The sequence below is a fragment of the Buteo buteo genome, chromosome Z (genome assembly GCF_964188355.1).
Source record: "Buteo buteo chromosome Z, bButBut1.hap1.1, whole genome shotgun sequence".
Taxonomy (NCBI): domain Eukaryota; kingdom Metazoa; phylum Chordata; class Aves; order Accipitriformes; family Accipitridae; genus Buteo; species Buteo buteo.
The window spans coordinates 57,976,017-57,998,377 of NC_134204.1; the positions used below are offsets into that span (position 1 = coordinate 57,976,017).

A 22,361-nucleotide genomic window follows, 5' to 3' on the forward strand; every position below is an offset into this window, starting at 1 on the left:
CAGTAGAAATAGAAAAAGGTCAAGGTGTGTAACATAAGTTAAGGAGGGCAACTTGCAAAAGTTCTAAAAGAAATCACCCAGAAGGAGCTTTGATATAGGAGGAACTGGAAAAAGCACAAAGTGTACCTGGCGTGAGATAAAGATTATAACAATTAAATTGTTAAATAATATAACAAAGATTATAACAAATTGTAACAATTTCTGTGATGATCACACATCACAATATTGAACCTGCAGTCTCCTATGTTACACAAGATGTTTTAAAAGTTAAGACTGTACAAGGACAAGAAGCTGCAGATGTTGCTCACAGAAGAAAAACAGCAGTGGAAAAAAGGGTCAGGTAACTGCTATAACACTGAAGAGCTGAACTGTGTTCATTAAACAGTCTTTTCTTACCCAGAACTGAGAAAATAAAAAGCTATTCTGTTTGTATGGCTATAGCAAAAACTAAACCACTGCACAGAAGTTTCTTGAGCATTCTTGGAAGATCACCCTTTAAGCATGCAGTGGTTCAGTACGATACATATTGCTTTAACTGTTCAATTTTCTTTCTCCCTTTATCTCAGATGTGCCAGAATTCTTTGCTACTATGACTAGATCTGCTATCCCATCCAACACAATTAGCAAAACATCTATATCTCTCACGGCACCGCCTTTTTTTTTTTAAATTTCTTTCACTCTGTCCTGGTTTCAGCTGGGATAGAGTTAATTGTCTTCCTAGTAGCTGGTACAGTGCTATGTTTTCAGTTCAGTATGAGAAGAATGTTGATAACACTGATGTTTTCAGTCATTGGTCAGTAATGTTTCGTCTAAAGTCAAGGATTTTTCAGCTTCTCATGCCCAGCCAGCAAGAAGGCTGGAGGGGCACAATAAGCTGGCACAGGACACAGCCAGGGCAGCTGACCCAAAGTGGCCAATGGGGTATTCCATACCATGGGACATCACAGCTAGTATAGGAACTGGGGGGAGTGGGGGTGAGGGGATTGCCTCTCGGGGACTAACTGGGCATTGATCGGCGGGTGGTGAGCAATTGCACTGTGCATCATTTGTACATTCCAGTCCTTTTATTATTACTGTTGTCATTTTATTAGTGTTATCATTATTAGTTTCTTCTTTTCTGTTCTATTAAACTGTTCTTATCTCAACCCATGAGTTCTACTTCTTTTCCTGATTTTCTCTCCCATCCCACTGCAGGGTGGGGGGAAGTGAGTGAGTGGCTGTGTGGTGCTTAGTTGCTGGCTGGGGTTAAACCAGGACACTCATCCTCCTTTCAGCCTGGTCATTACTGACTACCTGAGGCATATTGCAAAATAATGCAAGATTGAAAACATGAAGTTAAACTTTCAGGCAGTAACCGAGGCCAACAAGCATGTTAATGATAATCTACATCTCACTGAAAACTTCTTTTTAATAGCGAGTATTAACGCTATCCATACAGGACACTTCAGCTTCCCCATCTATCAGAAGACTCAAATATTCAGTCATTTCTTAAGCTGGACAGCAAGCAGGTGTCATGTATCACAAATCTCAGAACCGCAGGGAAAGCTTATTTGGGAAATATGAAGGACGTGGCACACCAACTTCCCAGGGTGAATCCTTTTGCCTTTTCTCCTCCCACCAGCTCAACTGCATATGCAAGATATGAATTCCATCTCTAGCATTTCCACTACTGCAAAAGCCCACCCTTTTGTGACACTGCCTCAATGATAAGTCAATATATTCACAAGAACATTGTCAGAACATAGTTTACTTTGCCTTTGAAAAACAGAGTTCTTAGAGCAGGGAGACTGCCCACAGTGTGCCACTACCACATTCAGTTACATTCAGGAGACTTTTCCTCAATAGCATTGTTTAAACCTTATTCAAGAAGTTTACACAGCTCTCGGATAATTACTGCATGGAAAAGATTCCTTTGTTCTCTGTTTAAAAGACAAACAAAGCAGACTTCAGACATACTTTTTGGTATTGTTAATTTCAAGGAAGCAGCAAGTTGGTTTAGCTAGTAGCCAGAACCCAAACTTCCCAAGCAGGTGCAAAACCACAAGCTAAAATTGGAATACAGCAAACAGCTGGAAGCAGGCCTTGCAGCAAACCACTAGGTTTGTGCAGGCATTTTAAGATCTTCCAATCTCCATCCAGCTCTAGTGAAATTACAGCTTTGTACACTCTGGCCTGACGGCAATTCCAGCAGTGGAATGTGGAGTGGACACATTCCCGATTCATAAGTCACCTTGAAGAAGCAGTGAGGGTTTACTATAAAAGCTTCCTAATCATTCATAGCAATTAAAATCAAGGCTGTTGACCAGAAATCCAGTTACTTACCATTTTAAAGAGAAAAAATAGTTTAAGTAATTTGCTAAGTAAAAGCAGGGGGAGAGCCAAAAACTACCTTTAAGGAGATAAAAAGGAGAGCAAGAAGACAGAATCATGAGTGAAGTCAGAGGGAGCTACCTCTGCTGCAGACCTCTGTCTCCCTTGCCAGGGCACTGCCTCCACATTTCCAGAGCATCCTCAGGACCTGCTCTGTTCAGGAGCAAGCAGAGTAGCACACTGCCAGTAAAGCAAATGTGGAAGACATGACCCAGCCAGCTCCACACAGGCATGCAAACATGCTGGATGAAGCACAGGCAGAACTTTCAACCATGGAGTGGTTATCCTCATCTAGCACAGTTCTGCAATACTAGACAAGGTCTTAAAAGTTTCAAAGCAATCTTCATTTTCTAGTCTATTAAGATCAGTAACAGACACAACCTGGGGTCAAAGGGAAGATAAAACAGAATTATGACAGGATTTAACAAGTTCAGGTGAAGGGCAAATAAAGTGACAGATGAAATTCACTGCCAGTAACTACAAAAGAAGCCACACAAGAAGAAAAATAATCCCAGCCACACTTCTGGACCAAAAGCTTCCTTTTGCTTCCTCCCCTTAAATGGAAATGGTCTCTTTGCAAAGCTTCTGATAGGAGTAACAGAGGAACATTCAGAATTAGCAGAAAAGGACTACAGAACAAGACTGAAAACGCTGTACACTCAGAGTTTGCCAGTACCTTGAAAACTGCATTCTTAAGAGCCTGTAATTAGTCACAGAACAGTGATAAACTAGAGCGGGGTCAGGGGAGGTGTGTGGGTTGGAGAAAACTTACAGACCTGGACTCTTCAGCTTAGAAATTAGATGACTGAGTGAATATCATGAGTGCCACAAAGAAGGCGGACAAAGAAAAGTTACTCAATGTGCCTCAAAAAAAGTCCAGTCCACTGAACACCATGTGTCTGATACAACTTGCAGCTCAGAAAGTCCCTCACCAGGACTTCCTGAAGCTTGGGTCATATGATAGGATGAATTACTTAGCTTGTGCTTCACTCAAACTCCATTCTTAAGCATCTGCTGAGGGCCATGAGTAGCAACCAGGTATGATCTAGACTGACCTAGGACTAACCTGTATCTGACAAAATAAGAACAATTTGTTCCAAAACCACTGTTCACCTTCCACAAACATCCCTCCAGACTTTAAGTCCAGTTGTAGATAGGTTCCAGGTTTTGGAAAGCACTTCAGTACCTTTGTGTGGCCTCAGTAAAGCTGCAAGACAGAACAGAACATCACCAGCAGGACTCACAGCAGTCCCTCTCAGTGTAGGACACCCGTTAACTGACATTGTGTGGCTTATTGGGCACAAGCAGTTTTCCACAACCCTAGCTGGCCTATCACAGACTGCTAAGTGCCTGAACAGGGCAAAATAAACCTCCTGGCACAAAGCCAGATAGAATCTATGAGACACCTTCTCCCGACTCTGAAAGTAGTCTACTCGATTACCAGCTTTTCTTTTTGCACTACCCATGTGCAGCACTTTGCAAAATACAGCCTTTCTGAGCACAACAGCAATGTAAGTAAAAAGATTCTGCCCCATGAAGCAATAAAGCATGGCATGCTGTTTCCTGGTTTAGAAGCCAGGTATCAAGCCTATGACCTTCCTGAACATGACCAAGGGTCAGATGTTGATTTCTAGCAGGATACAAGGACTGAGGAAATTCTGAACTTTCTTTAGATTGCTGAACACTTAGCATATGACAGACTATTCTGTTCTTGGGCACCTGGAAACTGAAACTAGAGGAAAGAACAGCAGATAAGGTTAAGGCTGGAGAAGCTAAGAGAGAAGAATGCAGCAAACAAAATATTATGTACATCCTCTGGAAGTGATGTCTTTGTTTCTCCTCCTCCTCAAGACACCCAGAGGTGGTAGATGGTAAGATGAGTTGGAATGTAGGGCAACATTATTAGGAGTTAGGATCTGAGTACCAAGGAAATAAACAAGGGTATATGTGGCCAAGGCTAAACATTAGGAAAAAAGGAACTGAAGAGAACACCTCACAAACACAAGCTCAACCCAGGGACTAATATTAAAAGGTTCCCACTTCTGTCAATAATGGGATGTTACAACAAGTTCAAAGTACCCTATAATAAGAACCCAACACAGAGCCGCTCTCAATACAGTCCCTTAGAAGCCATTGGAAAGACTGGAATACCCTGCTTAATGCTCCTAATAGTCCTATGTCTAGATGTGCTTTCAAGAGCTATTTTGAGAGAGAAAAGCATAATCCAGATTTTATAACTCAAGTACTATCAGCAGCCTGCTTCAATAAGCCATTTAATATTAGTTCTCCCAGAGTCAAATGTCTAAGCTATGCTCTGGATTTCTAGACACAGATCCTCACACTTACCTAACTGCCAACGTTTTCTACAATATGTTCATAACAGAAGCAGCATCTTGTGATGGGAAACTCCCCCATTTTTTACAGGAACTTGTTTCTCTCCAATACTGGCAACCATACTATGAAGCTTATGAGAATGAACTCCAAGTTGAAAATAATGGTGATGCTAAAATGTTTTTAATGAACAGTTAATCTGGAAAAAAAAGAACCGTAGTCAGATGTTTAGTTCTGTAGGACAGGGTTAATACACTTCTGTGAAATGACAAAATGTTTTTGGGTGATAAGGGCAATTCAGGTTTTCTGCTTTTTACTTGATAAGAAAGAAAAGCTATCTAATATTCATCATATGTCTTGAACACAGTTTACATCGTATTTGTGCATATCAAACATGAAGCAAAAGCACCAAACAAGTACTAGTACCGTAAGCACAGGAGGAAAGCACTAGGGCCACACGAGCAAACCATACAGCAGAGCCTGGTAAAAATTACATTCAGCCGCTGAGGTTGGCGTCTACCAGCCGGCAAGCTTATGCTTTGCAATACTGAGGGTTAGGAGGGAAGGATCACTAACCTCGAAATGAGAGGCCTCTAGCTTCAGTCTCCTGAATAGTGAGGATTACTCAAAACTGCAGGTACAGAGTGGAAACCAAGCTATTCCTTTGATTCATGAACAAACTGAATCATATAAATAAAGGTAAAGTTCAAAAAAATATCTGCACATTGAAGCCACTGCATCTGTGCATTTGCATTCAAATGCAAATTCACTTTCCATTACTGTAGATCTGCATGCAACAGAAAATAAAAGCTTTTCTTCCTGAAATACCAAGTTATTCTCTCTTTCTCCCCCTCCCAAGTTCCCAAGTATATGTTCCTCCATCATTGATGCTATCTCTATCATTATCTCCACATGGGGAATTTTTTTAACAGCCAAATGTATAAATAAATCAATGCCATCATTATTTATTTACTTTTACAAAGCACTTGCTTACTGTGTGGGTCTGTCCAAAATTTAATCTATATCCCAATCTCCCAATCTATCTATATCCCAATAGCCCCCCAAAGACTATCAAAACAGATTACTTGTGCATTTACCAAAAAATAGACAAAGCACAGCAATTTTATCAAATGACAGAGCATTAGGTCACTCATAAGTAGATTTTACTTCAAATCACAGATCAGTCTGAACACTACAGTTTACATTCCGTTTATACAGCTGGATTATTTCTGCATCTTTCTTAGTCCTGCAGTTGCTTTCTGCCTGCTGTGTGGGAAAAAAAAAACCAAAACCAAAACACAAACAAAACACCACCACCACAAAACCTCCACAACTTTCTGGAAGCCTTCTGGGCAAAGTTAAAAATCTGAAACCCCCAAAAGCTAAGCAAAAGAGATGATATATCAATCTCTCTCTATGTCAAAAGGTTTTGGTTTAGCATTTCATTTTGAATTTCATAATTTTATTTTCTTTACAATTCCACACTTTTCCCCCATGGCAAACTTACAAGTGTATACAGTATCCTAAGATTTCTGACTAGTGAGTAATCTAGAGAACATCAGTAGGATTCTTCTGTACATACACATTTCTTTATTCAAAATAATGGCAGCTGTGCAGCTCATTTTCAATTTTACATTCAAGCTATAGGATAAGGAACCCAGAAAAAACTGCCTTTGGGATCAAATACATTATCCTTTTCAGCTGTAGAACTTTTCTAGAGAGCAAAGTGCTTAAGTCATAAGTAATTACACATAAAACAATACAAGGTGGTGAGCTCACTTTCCTCCCCTACATGAGCTTTTTCACCCAGCTCTTCATACACCTCATCTTGCCCCAGGACACCCTATGTAAAGTAGCTGTGTTTCCTTCTTCAAGCATCTGTCTTGGAGCTGTGACGAAATTATAAGCTTAGATTCCCTGTGCAGTCAAAGGAGAGATAAGCACATACAGATAGGCAATGTTTGTGTGCATTGGTTATCTACGTAAATAATTCCAGATTTCATTACTCCAGGCCACCTCGTATTGGGTTTATGTGGCAAGGTTTTGGTAGCTGGGGGCTACAGGGGTGGCGCCTGTGAGAAGGTGCCAGAACCTTCCCTCATATCCGACAGAGCCAATGCTAGCTGGCTCCAAGATGGACCCGCTGCTGGCCAAGGCTGAGTCCATCAGCAACAGTCGTAGAGCCTCTGTGACAACATATTTAAGAAGGGGTAAAACTGCTGTGCAACAGCATCCAAGAGAGAAGAGCACAGGAAGCAACTCTGCAGACCCCCAGGTCAGTGCAGAAGGAGGGGGAGGAGCTGCTCCAGGCACCAGAGCAGATTCCCCTGCAGCCCGTGGTGAAGACCATGGTGAGGCAGGCTGTACCCCTGCAGTCCATGGAGGTCCATGGCGGAGCAGATATCCACCTTTCAGTCTGTGCAGGACCCCACACCAGAGCAGCTGGATGCCTGGAGGAGGCTGTGACCCCATGGGAAGTCTGTGCTGGAGCAGGTTCCTGGGAGGGCCTGTGGCCCCATGGAGAGGGGCCCACATTGGTGCAGGTCTTCTGGCAGGACTTGTGGCCCTACAGCGAACCCATGCTGGAGCAGTCTGCTCCTGAAGGACTGCACATGTGGAAAGGTCCCATGCTGGAGCAGCTCGTGAAGAACTGCAGCCCATGGGAAGGACCCATGCTGGAGAAGTTTGTGAAGGACTGTCTCCTGTGGTGGAGCAGGAGAAGAGTGAGGAGTCCTCCTCCCCCTGAGGAGGAAGAAGCAGCAGAGACAAGGTGTGATAAACTGACCCCAACCCCCATCCCCTGTTCCCCTGCACTGCCAGGGGGAGGAGGTACAGAGAACCAGGAGTGGAGTTGAGCCTGGGAGGAAGGGTGGGGTGGGGGGAAGGTGTTTTAAGAATTGGTTTTATTATCCTACTCAACTTTTGATTGACAATGAATTAAATTAATTTCCCCAAGCTGAGTCTGTTTTCCCTGTGACCGTACTTACTGAGTGATCTCCCTGTCCTTATCTCAACCCACGAGCCTTTTAGCATATTTCCTCTCCCCTGTCCAGTCGAGGAGGGGGAGTGACAGAGTGACTTTGGTGGGCACCTGTCTTCCAGCCAAAGTTAACTCACCACAACATAATAACCTTCTTTCTCCATCAGGATTTCCTTTTAGTTTCCATAGTTTCTAATTTTTTATGTTCTGCACAAAAGAACTGCACTCTGGAATTTTCTTCATGTCTCCCAATTCAGTAACTGGTTACAGAAGTAATCAGCACACTTTTCTTTCTAATGGATTTCTTGGTTCTTCCTTCTCTGTAGTTGCCAATTCTCAACTTCTGGTATTTTTTTCTTTGAACGTAAGGTATCTCATTTCCTGGTGGTCTTGCCTGGCTACTTATCACCAACTCTCACTCTGTTCCATCAGGAGTTCCCCCAGTCCCATCACACTCTTACCTTTCTCAAACAAGACCCAGCTCTCCCAAACACTCCTATTACCATAGCTCCTTGTGCTCCAACTGATACTCATGGTAACATCTGAAAGCAAAAGCAGCAACACAGATGCACGTCAGCTAGTACGAGTCACATATCCACATAGCTCAGCAGTTTTCAGTTGTTCATCTAGCAGCTTAGCAGCAAAAGTACCCATTTGAATTCAAACTCTATCAGATACATGAAGACTTTGAGAAAGAGGGCAAGTTACTGCAGTTTTACTCAGTCTATAAGGTCATTTTAAGTGACTAACTCCTTCTGATGGGGACTGCTATTACGAGTATCTTTATACGACTGAACAATTACCACTTTTGCTTTTAATGAAGGCACACCTATACCCAATCCAGAACACAGGGCTCTCAGATTTACACACAATGTATACACACAGATTTAAAAACATGCATATAGTCTAGTTTACTTTTAAGGCATATTTCAGTTGAAGCCAAGATCTCATGAAGTAGTGCATAGAACTGGAAGAGAAGTATTTAAGTAGCCAGGTCACCCAGTCCCAATAACAAGTCATTAGCTAGTAGCGTTATATATCGTAGACAAGGTTCACAAAAAAGCCCGTAAAGTCTACAATGCATTCAACACACATAAAGCTACGTTGCTGCAGAGCCAGTTTCCTCCTCAGCAGTACCTCTTTTTACACCATAAATAATGCACCAAGGCAATCAGAAGTCAAGGAATGTGACATCTTTTTAAGAGATACAGAGGTGACTGTTTTCGATACTGAGGTATGTAAGTTCATGTGCCTTTCTGTAAGCATTCCCACATGCACAGGGTGTTTGTCTCCAGCAGCAAATGAACAATTGAAAATATGCAAGGCAAAAGAGTGTTAGAACCTAAGACACTGGATTTCTCATCAGTTGTGCATGTTTTGAACTCTCAGCCCTTGTTTGAGAGCATCAGTATGCTAATAACAGTAGTAACAGCAAGTGGGAAAATAGAGAATATTCAACAGAAATGTAAATGTATATTTAAAGGAGACTTTGAACGAACAACAACCCTGTGACTTGTGAGATACCCATCTTTGTTTCAGCACACTACCCTTTTCTCAGGGCTGCTCCTACTTCAACAGCCTCTGGGTCATCTCCAAAAGCAAAAGGAAGCCTTCTAGTAGCCTCTCTATAGCAATGAAGATCAGCCACCAGACTTTTGGAAGTCTACAGGAATAGTATCTCTTGCCTCCCCGTTTCCAAATACATGCCTCACAGTGCAAGAGCACATATGCTTCCTTTAATGTAGGCATAAACAAGTGAAATCAACAAACACAAACCAATACACCACAGATCAATTCTCTTTTCACGATACTTGATTTGCAAAGTTGAAGCATGAGTGTTCGTGGCTGATGATAAGAATTATGCCTATACTGCTGGTGACAGTAAAGTAAATCTGCTCCTGAAAACCTATGTGCTTCTGCTCTATTTCACAATGTTTTCTGGAAAGTAACATCTGCATTGCCTAGGTGAGTAAACTTCAAATTTAAGCTCTCACTACCAAAGTTTTTGCAACACAAAATATGCCATACCCAGAGCAAAACTCCAGGAGTTCAGACATAACCAGAGATCAGCCAGCCACATTTCTTTTTTGTATATACACAAACTAAGATCCACTTTCCCTTCTTTTTGTGTCATAAATTCGTAACAATAGCAGTTTGTTTCACATGCAAAAGCCTTCCTTGTTAACAACATAAAAACAAATTTCTAAGCCCAGTTTTGACAGCATTCATACAAAATCCTCACAGGGAATCCAAACAGTGGAAGCAAGACAGTGTTTTGTTTACCAGAGCTCAGAATCACTTTCACATCCCAGAAACATGTCTCCCAGAGGTGTTTCTTCAACCTCAGCTTTCTAACTATATTTTCCATTGAGACCTCTGGATAGCCCTGGAGAAGAGATATCCACATGTCCTGGTTTCCTCTTTCCTAAGGCTACGTGACAGTGCTCTCATTTTGATGCCACTGCTCCTTTGATGACAAAAACAGTTCCACTGGCCACAAGAAGACTGAACATAATAATGTGCAAGAGGTGCAATTCAGCCCACCAAAGTATTTTTATTACACTTTGAAATTTGTTGCTTCAGCAATAGCCTTGAAAAGGACAAGCTTAATTGGGTTGAGAGGTAGGAAAAACAAGGAAAAAGCCTGGAAAGCCATGAGATCAAATCCAGGAAGCTCCAGCATGACTTGTCAAATGAGCTGACTGAAGCACAAAATTTTTGAACACAAGGAGCAACAAAACAAGACAGCAAAAGCTAGGCAAAGCAAGATAAAGGCATAAACCACAAATGTTTTGTAGGAAATTGCCTCTTAATTTCATCACATGGACTGCCAGGACAAGGGGGCTGAAGTATTCCAAAAAGGCACCACGTGGGCCCACAACATGGTTGGAAATTTCTTTTCAATACCAAACATAACTGTTAGGAACTTTCAATTTCAAGCACCTCTGAGCTGGTGGTCTACATAAGAGAACAGGCAAGTGTATTGGTAAGCAGTGATTCTCCAGGTGAACTGTGACTATAACCCATGAATAATGGGTTATCAGGCCAAAATGTTCTTATCAATGACTTATGCTGTTTTTCAGAACAGGATAAACTCTCCCAGAATGAGCAATTCAAAGTCACTTTCATGTCTGAGAAGACCATCTTTGCTACTTCAGCTATACAGATTAAGTTAGCACAGCATAACTTTCTAGCACAGACAAACCCTAAGCCTTAACTCCAAAGATGCTGGATAATAAACACCAAAGCATGTCAGTACACAGATATTCAACAGAAGTCATCCCAACTGTACTAACAAGTATTTAAGTATTTTCAGCTATTGCTCTCTATAGAGATAATAAAATCTTTAGTGGTTATTCTAGGCCCTCCCTCTACAGAGATGCAATAAAACTTAGCCAGCATTTCTTCTCCAAATTGTATAAATTCATGATCTTTAGAAGATTAAAATTAAAAATACTTCAGTAGGCAATCATTTTGGTATCTCTTTGCTGGACCACCTGCCTTAATTTTAAAATCCCTTGAGACAGAAAAGGCCTCCAAAACTAGACATGGTGCCTTGAAAACGAAGCTTTCCTATGGCCTTGTACAATTGTAGAATGATTTCCTATGTCTTGCCTTCTGATGCAGACTATTAGACTTCTTTGCTACTCCTCTTTTTGTCACTGCTACACTTGAGAGAAAAAACCAAAAGGGTAAAACAGCAAAGAAGGGAGAAACACAGAGGTAAGGAAGAACTAAGCTACTAGAAACATTTGTCTCCGTGGGACATCAGTCCCAAACAGAAAATATAGCATCCAAAAAATAACTGATAGGAAACAAACACTTAACCTAACACAGAAACATAAATGTTAAAAGAATAATAAATTAAACAAATGGCAAAAGTCTTTGCTTTAAAATGTTTTAAGGCCACTTTTGCCCCAACCTAACTAGAGACTTGGAAACTCCAGAAAACTCTGGTATTCTTGCCACACAGCCTCTGTGCAGCTGGTTAATGAGATACAGATGACACTTCAGTTAATTCAAATTAAACAAGTCCACAACAATATGGGCAACTCATTTACTTTGAAAATTCTCTTTTATGACACATATGTTTTAAGAGCGATCCTCAAAAGAAATCAGTAGTTACATAAGCAGCAGAATTAATGAAAACTGGTTTTCATGGATTTTTGTTCTGTATTTTTATGTTCCCTCCCTGCAATAACCCAGTTCCCCTCTAAGTCCTTACAATTCCCATTCCCTGCAATTCCTTTGGTTTCCCTAGTCTCCCTTAATACCTACTTAATACACTCCATTCCTTCCTGTGTCCCTGTAAGAGAGACTATACACTGCAGCTGTTTGGAAGCAAATCGCTGGCTAACTGCCCAGCAACTCTACCTATGTCCATTGGTCAGTAAGCCAAACAGAACAGCATCAGCCCCCTTCATAGTGTTTTCTTCAGGGGGCAGACTAATTTATCTACTATTTAACCACTGATTTCATACAATTCTTTTTAAGAAATGAAAGAGCCTCCCTCAAGTCAGAAGCTATTTACACAGAAACAGGACTAAAAGAATGACAGCTTTACATAGAATGCCAACTTCACATTTACATGGGAAGGCAACCTGAGGAGGTCTTATACCACAGTTTTTCACTCTTTGCCTACTTTTCTGCTATGCTCATATTTTTTGTTACTGACTGAATTCTTGTTTGTACCATTTATCCCTAAAAACACTATAGAAGATTAATGCTATAGTAGAATCATCACACCATAAATACTGATTAGGTAAAGACTAACAGAAAAAAATGAAAATCTATCAGTGCATATCTTTTATATTTTTTGTTTATTTGTACTTATTTTACTCACATACCCTACAAGCTTGAAAAAAAACCCCTCCCATTACTGAACAACACATCTCTCAATTCATTTATCTGGCACCTTCCAAGAAAGTGTACCAAGTATGACATCAAAGACAAGACTCAACATCCCCTACACCTCTAAGACTGAAAAAAAATAAAAGCTTTTGTCTGTCAGAAGAAAACAGACTGCTTGTACATAAACCAGCAAGTAAGTAAGTTAGGAAGAAGGGTTGAGAGGCAGAAACATACCTCTGCTTTCAGCACTCCTTTAAATACAAACAGCTATTGATGCTTTACTCAAAAGCACTTATACACAAAATATCCATTGCAAAAGGTATTTTTGGGTGTGTGTGGAGGAATTGTGTTAAGATGATCATGGTGAAAAAATCAAGGTTGGGAAAAAAAAAAAAAACCCTCCCAAAACAGAGGTGACACTTGGATGCCTAAGCAAATTGAGTTCTCACCACCACTTTTGACCATGTGCAACTAAACCAGTCCCAAGTTACTGTTACTTCTCTATTTACAGTGCCTGAAGCAGGCATCCCCAAGTCAAGGGTAACATGCCCAGTACAGCATCATACAGAGTTATTCAGTTTGAAAGAGACTGCTGGAGGTCACTTAATCCAATTCCTCTGCTCAAACCAGGCCAATCTAGAGTAGGCTATCCAGCGCAGGCTCTCCAGCGCAGGCTCTCCAGCGCCTTGTTTGGCTAAATTTTGAGTATCTTCAAAGTTGCAAATTCCATAATGTCTCTGGTTCTCTGCTCCAGTGCTTGACCACCTCTAGGGTGAAAAAAATTCTTCTTAATATCTGACCAGAAATTCATGTGTTCCAGCCCAAGTCCTACTCCTAGCCTCTTGCCCTCACAGCATGAAAGAGTCTGGCTGCATCTTTTCTGCATCTACCCATGAGAGAAGGGTAGAGAGCATTGAGATGTCCCCTGAACCATCTCTTCATCAGGCTGTGCAACCCTGGTTCCCTCCACCTCTCCTCACAGGTCACATGCTCCAGCCCCTACACCATCTTGGTGTCCTCAAGCAAGATCACTCCACCAAGTCAGTACCTGTCTGTTCAGCGGAGCTGCTACCCACCCATTCAGCCCCCAGCCTGACCTTTTGCACACAGTTATTCTGCCCCAGTGCAAGACTTTGCATTTGCCTTTGTTGAATGCCGTGAGGTCCCCAATTCTGCAGGCTGTCAAGGTCCCTCTGAATAGCACATCTGCCCCCCAGCATACCAACAGGTCCCCACATTTATGGTGTAATCTGTGAACTAGCTGGAGGACCACTATTCCACCAGAAGGATATGTTGTTCAGTAATAGGAGGGGTTTTTTCAAGGTCATAAGGTGACACCATCCTAGTCACTGTTGTATCATTTTTACCATATTTATCACTTTCATAGCTCTTCCCTAATCCCTCATGTTCACTATGCCCTTTTTAAAAAAAGTGGCCAAAATGCAACAAATCCTTTATGTTGTTTTTCCTCAACATTCAAATGCTTCATTATTAGCACCTTTTGTATCTCACTGCATAAAAGCAGGATCAATAAGACTTATGTCCCATCCCCTCCACCACTCCCCCCACCCTCCAAAAAAAGAAAAAAGAATATCCATTTTTCTAGACTAGGAGCTAACCAGCATATTATGAATTTACAGACTGGCTAAGCATTTTCTCCTGAGAACTCCAGTGTGCATTTCAGAATGTAACTGACTCAACCACCAAACTTGGGGTCATTCAGGATGACCAAATTACCCCACCCTTAGACTAATTTAAAATTAGGAAGAGAAAAGTAAACCCATTTAACTTTTCATTAATCCAAAACTGTTGCAGATTATTAGTTTAAACAAGGACTTGTATACACACTTCTATGGCTTAGCATCATGGATGACCAACCAAAATATTACACAGCAAGTGAAAAGACCCTACAGGCACAAGAGACTGCCAATGTTTTAAAAATGAAATTAAGTTTTAATGAAGACAGGAATATTTTTCTGGGTGTTTCTCGCTCATTTTTTTAGTCCAACTCAACAGACACCTATGAACAACATCAAATGGATCCTGACTCGCACTTTCTTGAAGTATGCCACTGCAGCATGTACCACAATTTGCTGCTTTACTACTTTACAAGCACAGTCACAGATTTCTTAAGTTTCAACACACTTCCCACACTAGTGGCTAAAAGCCTTCACTCCCAAGCTTCCAAAACTCACAGGGAATTTCTGAAACTGCTCAGAAGTCTAACCTGTATCCAACCTCCAAAATCATCTGCAAAAGCAATTTTCAGATCATATCATAAACACTTTATGTAATCTTGCTCAAAACCACACACAAACCACAAGGATCATACACTCCCAGGGTTGCTAAGCCAAAAGGCTCAAGAACCTACTACTATAACTGCACAAAAATTCTTTACAAAAGCTACTGCTTACTCCTGCTTGGCTTGCTGGCACATCAATGTACAAACAGGAAAGAAAGTGATGCCATGCAGAAGTTCCATACAGAAAGGTTGCACACACTAAAAATAGGCAGATAAACATGTTTTAAAGGGGAATTAAAAAAAAAACAAACCACTTAAAAATGTCGACCCGTAGGTAGGGGAAGAAAAAAAAAAAAACAAATCACAATTCAGATCCTGCAAACATTTGCACATGCTCTTAATGAAAGCAGAAGTATCCATGTGCCTAAAAACCCAGTCTTCACCAAGTAAGAACCCAAGCAGATAGTAAATGTAAATCTCTAATGTTTTCACTTTGGAACCTGACCATATGCCAGGTGCAAAGCAGCAAAAGATAAAGAGGGAATAACTTTCAGCTGTGCTGAAAAAAAAACATGCAGCAAATGTCTTCAAACTGTATGCTGCAGTTCCTTGGTGCTGTTCCATGCATTCTCCAACAGACCTAACTGTTCTATATACACAGTTGACGTTACTAGCCATGCTTTGTGCTTTAGTAGCCACTCCCCAGGCTCTCATAAAAATAGAAGTCATGTGAACAAATACTGTGTATGGCTTTTAGCCATTTTTAAACCATTTAAGGGTAGTGTTCCTAACAGGCAATTTTCCAGGTATGTGGATTATGAAGTATTTTAAAAAGATTCACAGAATTCATACTTTACTCCTTAATATACAGACTGGCAGAAAATAAATAACATAACTAACAACCTTCCTCCTGCCCTCCTTCCAAAGAAAATGTGTGCTGGAGCACAAATCAGTAGTATTACAGGAAAAAGCGCAAGTCCTTTATTCATAAGGGATACAAGAAACAATCATACACACCCTCTAACAGTGTAAGTAATGTTCTTTTTGATACTGGCTGCATACCTTTGTGCTACAGTTGTGTACATTATGCAAAAGAACAAAAATTCAACGAAAGACTTAAGTAAGCTCTTCCAATTACTTTTTTTTTTTGGCAATTAAAGTGATGGAATATGTCTCCTTTTAAGATTATAATTTCCCATTTGGGATTGTCCCAGAAGCCGGTGACCAAGCCCAAATGCTTAGAGTTGTGAGCTCTGAAATACTACAACATTTCATTGAAGGCTCATTATTATGACAGCCCATGTCCAAGAAAACCACGCCAGCTGCTGGACAATGCAGCAAGCAACATAGATTATCTGTGTGGATGCAGAACTGTCCTGGTTTCAGCTGGGATAGAGTTAATTGTCTTCCTAGTAGCTGGTACAGTGCTATGTTTTCAGTTCAGTATGAGAAGATTGTTGATAACACTGATGTTTTCAGTCATTGGTCAGTAATGTTTCGTCTAAAGTCAAGGATTTTTCAGCTTCTCATGCCCAGCCAGTGAGAAAGCTGGAGGGGCACAATAAGCTGGCACAGGACACAGCCAGGGCAGCTAAACCAAAGAGGCCAATGGGGTATTCCATACCATGGGACATCACAGCTAGTATAGGAACTGGGGGGAGTGGGGGTGGGGGGATTGCCGCTCAGGCACTAACTGGGCATTGATCAGCGGGTGGTGAGCAATTGCCCTGTGCATCATTTGTATATTCCAATCCTTTTATTATTACTGGTGTCATTTTATTAGTGTTATCATTATCATTAGTTTCTTCTTTTCTGTTCTGTTAAACCATTCTTATCTCAACCCACGAGTTCTACTTCTTTTCCCGATTTTCTCCTCCATCCCACTGCGGGGGGGGGTGGGGGGTGGTGAGTGAGTGAGCAGCTGCGTGATGCTTAGCTGCTGACTGGGGTTAAACCACGACAAGAACCCCAGTCCCCAGTAGTTACAAGAGAGATCAAGGAAACATCTTGACACACTTTACCACCAACAGACTGATTACAGGTGTTATTTTTTCATACATCAAGGCTGCAAAGGGCTTGCATGAGTGGGAGGATGCAGAGGCTCAACCTAAACACAATACCAGTGATAATGGGAACAGCAACCCAGGAGCTTAGAGCTAGGATGACAGGCTCTCAACTAAGAAAGATCTAGGGAAGGGTGTTTTAAGAATGAACATTTGGAGCATGTGTGTGCATTTGAGAGGCTCAGAAAACAAAAATGCTGTAGACTGTGCTTGCTTAAAATACTTCTGAGAATACCTATGACTTATTATTTCAAAAATCACTTCCTGCATCTTTCCCTAAATAAAGTGAAGTAAGCATTCTTTGTTGTGCATTACACATCAAGTGACTTCCAGAAGGAAGCTTTATTTTAATTTTATTTACCAGAAAACAACAGTATTTTTCCCCTCAAGAATGGAGAATCTTTTCCTCAGAGAATTCTAACAACCAAGCATTTACAGCACTTCACACAAACAAAGAAGAAAAAAATAGTTTAGAATAAGCATAGAAGAATGCAGTCAGAAGGTGTTAAAAAAACCCCACCACCGTGCACTAGAAAAAAACCACAACAAACCAAACAAAACCCAGATAAACAAAGGTGGGAGAATGTAGCCCCATTATATTAGAATATTCATGCAAAGGGAGCTCCCACTGCTAACTTCATACGATGCTCTCTGACGTTTTGGTACTCTACCTTCTTGTTATCCCACCCACATCTTGCATCACACTGACAACTCTTATTAGATGACACACCTCCACCTGAACTTCTGATATGAAGCAGATGCCATATAAGACAACACTTAAAATACCTGAGGTGCAAGAACTAAGAAAAAAAGCTGCAGTGCTATTGGTTGAAAAAGATTTAAAACCTACTTTTGTCAGGAAAAAAACATGGGGCAAAAAGATTCTGTGCACGTGTAGATATCATTTTGCCAAGATGATGTATGGGTGAAAAAAGTGCTGTATAAGCAGCAAAACTAAATACAAAAAGTCAAGGAAAAAAACCCAAACTTTATTTTTTAATTGAGCAGAGCTTTTCCAAGACTTTACAATGTTCACAATCATATTTATTAATATTCTTTAAAGCAATTTCTCATTTTAACCTTTTTGTGACAAAGCAAATATACTTAAACTGTGTTGAGAAGAATGTTGACTCTTCAGTCTCTACACCCACCTGAAAGCATGGGTCAAGCAGTGAGAATATGAAGCAGCAAAAGCACAAAACACACTATGCGCCTAGCTTTTTTTCTGTAGTAATTTCATCTTGGAAAGAAATAGCTCAAGGCTCTAATAGCACATGATGTGCCTGGGATGTGAAATTCAGATGGATACGAAAATGCAAGTGTTGTAGCATTGTCATTAAATACAGAAAAATCATGCAGACATTAAGAGGGAATTGTTAGGACATGAACAAAGCTAATACACACTCATATATGTGTATACTTGTAATTTTTGTGGCATTTTTTTCTTTGAACTGAGACCATACTATACATTAAATCATCAATTATCTGTTATTAATTACTTTAAATGAGATGAGACCATCAGTTTCAAAGACAGACAAACTCTGTACTGTCAGACCTAAATTGCTTTTCAGCTGCAAATCCATGCCACCTTCACTAATGCCTGTGGAGTGACACCAGTAGAAAAATCAACATACACTCATATCTAACACTTTCCCTCTTAATGAAAATTAATCTCACCCCCATTTTCTAGGCATTTAACAACTTTTAACCAAGGCAGTAGTTAACAAAGGATGGTTGAGTTTACAAACCAAATCAATTGACAGCTACATTGCAGCTCTGTATTATGTTTTTCTGTGTAGCTACCCAAACTCAAGAGTCCTTCTGACAGCTGAAGGATCAGTTCCAGTAGGTCATCCAGTTCAAATAAACAGATACTGACAATAACTAGTATCTTGATGGATTAGACCAAAAGGATAATTTAGATTATTTCATAAGCAGATGTTGCAAAGCAGAGGATGCATTTCAAAATTAAATTCTTATCTCTGGTCTTTTTTCCTATTATTAAACTGTACTGTAAGGAAAATCTGGAATTTTTCATTTCTGTGCTCCTGCATATTTTACATTTGAAACATGCCAGTATAAGCAAGGATCAAGTTTTTCATACTGCAAGAACTACAATTAAAAGATCTGCATATTATTTTATTAATTTTCCTTAAAATACATTTATTTCATTCTCACACTATCTTTAAATACTTATGTCAGGGGGAAAATATCAACATTTGGTAGCATTCACTTGAGCTGGTTGGTGCTGGCACCTAAAAAGCATACCTCCAAAATAACTTAATAGAGTGCATTTATGGCACAGAACAATTTCAGACCATAAAAGTATTGTTTCCACTTCATATAAGAACTACATATTAATTTACCAAAGTGTCCTGGTTTTGGCTGGGACACAATTAATTTTCTTAGTAGCTGGTACAGTGTGTTTTGCATTTAGTGTGAGAATAATATTGATAACACACTGATGTTTTAGTTGTTGCTAAGTAGCGCTTATCCTAAATTAAGAAGCTGGGAGGGACCATGGCCAGGACAGCTGATCCAAACTAGCCAAAGGGATATTGCATACCACAGAACATCATGCTCAGTATACAAACTGCAGGGAGCTGGCCAGGAGGGGGGATTGCTGCTCGAACATTGGTCAGCGGGCGGTGAGGAACTGCATTGCGCATCACTTTTCTTTTTTTACATCATATTCCTTTTCATTTATTATTGTTGTTGTTATTATATTGTTATCATTGTTAGTATTATATTTTATTTTACTTCAGTTATTAAATCATTCTCATCTCAACACAGGAGCTTTACTTTTTTTTCCAATTCTCCTCCCTAACCCACCAGGGGAGGGCAAGGAGTAAGCAAGTGGCTGTGTGGTTTCTAGTTGCTGGCTGGGGTTAAACCATGATGTAAAGAAAGTCAAAGTGAAATAAAAAATAAAGCGATAGAGTAGTCACAAAGAATGACTTAAAACAAATGTATGTTATCTGAAAATAAATGCAAATATATTCCCTAACAATTATTTCCCAAATTAATCCCATAAATATGCAAGTAATTTCTTTTGCAACTAACTTCTTGAAATAAACATTCAATGTATGTCTGCTAACATTAATTCCATGATTACTAGAATCTATTCAGAGTACAACTACTTTATGTAAAAAACAAAGCCTTCTGTCTTCCTTTATAATTCAAAACTAGCAAAACCAACACACCAACATTATAATAAATAATCCTGAGATACTAAAGGTAATTATAATCTAGCATCCAAAAGAGATTAGTTCTACCCAATAAACATACACAGTAACAGGTTTACAATATTGTAGTAATTCTAACCAAGAGGTACCACCAAGCCACTTCTTTACTTAGGAACATTGCACTTTAACCGAATTAAAATAACAGTGCTGCAATACTAGTTTCCAGTTTGGGAGCTTTTTTGTTTGCTTGTTTTTAATCTATCAAAATCAACTGCAACTCTTGAGAATCATCCACATACTGAATGTGCTTCAGTTGTTTTTACTAAGAAGTTATCTTTCCATCTTGCTTTATTTTACACAGTTATAAAGTTGCGAAGGCATCACCGTGACATAAATCAGAAAACTCGCATCTACCTCCAGGCACACCAGAATTAAGTATGACACTCACTGTAAAGCCACAGTAACTGCTTTCCAGTTTGAGAACAAAACCACACATACCATGCATAGATGGTATAACTATGGACAACCGCTAAAGGCACAGAAGCTTACATGTGTCGATATGAACATACAAGGAGTTTTAGTACTTACATTACAACTGCATAGCATATACAGCATTAGGCAGAATCACTATGAATTCAAACAGCTTTCTACTGCACTTAATCAGCACTTTAGTACTATCTTTACAAGCAAGACCATCCCCTCACATTCCACAGTTATGCATATGTTTGAAAACTGGCACTGATCCTTTCATCAGCAGTTTCAGCTTCTCCAAACCAAAAGGCTTAGCAGATGCCTAGTTATCTGCCTAAATAAGCATCTCTCATTACTCCTCTTAACAATATTTTCTGATATGACTTAGCCTCATGTGCATCTTAGTAATTTTAAAGTTATTCTAAGTAAAGACTTTGCAACATAAGGAGGGCAAGCAATATTAATTAAATTTAGCAAAATTTATCAGATTACATCCAAATAGCTGATGTGCATAACAAAGATGTTTAAGAGAAAAGCTGCTTACACTAGTATCTTAAGTATACTGCAGCCTTCAAGAGCCATCTTAAGTATACCGCAGCCTTCAAGAGCCATCTTTCCTTTCCAAATGCTGCAAAACCTGAGAATGTTAATACAGACCTTACAAAAAAAGTGAAGCTGAAAAGGTCTAAGAATTTCCTCTGCAGACACACTTTTCTTTTCCTAGCTGACAGTCTTGCCTCCAGGTGGGTTTCTCTTTTTTACTGAGGAGGTGCATATACCCCGATAGAGGCAAAGAACTTTACGGAAGGTGAAGTGCCTCTTAAGATCAGGATCAATTTCCTGAATGAAACAAAGAATCAGCTCTTCAGTGCAGCATTTTCTGGTCCAATATTCTTTCACTAATTTGACAGCCATGAATAGAGAGTTTCTCTTCTGCTGACATATGCTGTTTGGGAGAAAAATACAGAAGAAACAACAACAACAAAAAAAGAAGAACCAGCCATCAATAAACATTCTTCTGCTGGGGGAAAAGAAACAGTAAATATTCTCTCAACCTTGCTTATAAACTACAGTAATTTCACTAACCCCTAATTTGAAGACCAGATCACAATACAGTTTTTTATCAAAAGTTAATATATTAGGACCACCAACAGGAAACTACTGCTTTCAAGAGCACAACTAAGAGGATGCACAGCAAAACAATCCAAGTTCATCCCTGATGCCAGAGTTTGGTGCATTTTTTCCTCTGGTGGCAAATATTTGGCAGATTTTCACAACGTCAGAATAACAGTCTTTCCCTTTGGAGGAAAAAACCCACAACATTTCTCATCCCTAATCTAGAAAACTCCTGTATTTGTCTGTAAATTATGACATTTACCTCAAAATTAGAAGATGAACCAGAGATCATACCACATAAAAACATTTTATGCATTTTTTATGCACAAACACAACAAACATTCACCTGCTACAATGACTTAAGTATATTGTAAAACTTAATCATTTAACTTGGGCATCTGCAAGAGCTCTTTTGGGCAAACTGCTTCTTACTATTCCAGTTACCATTAAGCACAGCACTTTTAAGCACAGGATTTGTGCGAGTGAACACCAAAACTTCAGGACAAACCCAAAAAACCCTTTTCCTTTTTGGAGAAGAAAAAGCTCAGCATTCCCTAATCCAATAGTAAGGTCTTTGTACATTAGGCCTATGATGATTTCATTACATAAGGGTTATAGTTCTTTTCTCCACAAAGATTTTCCAAATCATGGGAAATACAAAAGCTTTTATCTCCCAATAGTAGCATACTAGGTCAATTTGTCTATTGAACTTTTAAGAGCGTGGGAAGGTTAGGAAAGGTTTTGAGGTCAGG

General features: G+C 39.8%; 1 protein-coding gene across 3 annotated transcripts in view; it reads right to left on the reverse strand.

Annotated features, from left to right (window-relative positions):
* The window catches only part of RNF38 (ring finger protein 38), a 126,243-nt gene that overhangs the window by 100,905 nt on the left and 2,977 nt on the right, over positions 1 to 22,361 (reverse strand). The window contains exon 1 of one of the 3 annotated variants that reach the window (XM_075020246.1): positions 8,143 to 8,158. The exons of 1 other annotated variant lie outside the window; for it this stretch is intronic. The gene's annotated coding sequence lies outside the window, so the exon portion shown is untranslated. Of the gene's footprint in view, positions 1 to 4,716; positions 4,859 to 8,142; positions 8,159 to 22,361 lie in introns of those variants that run through there. One more of the 3 variants, XM_075020247.1, reaches the window with a different exon arrangement.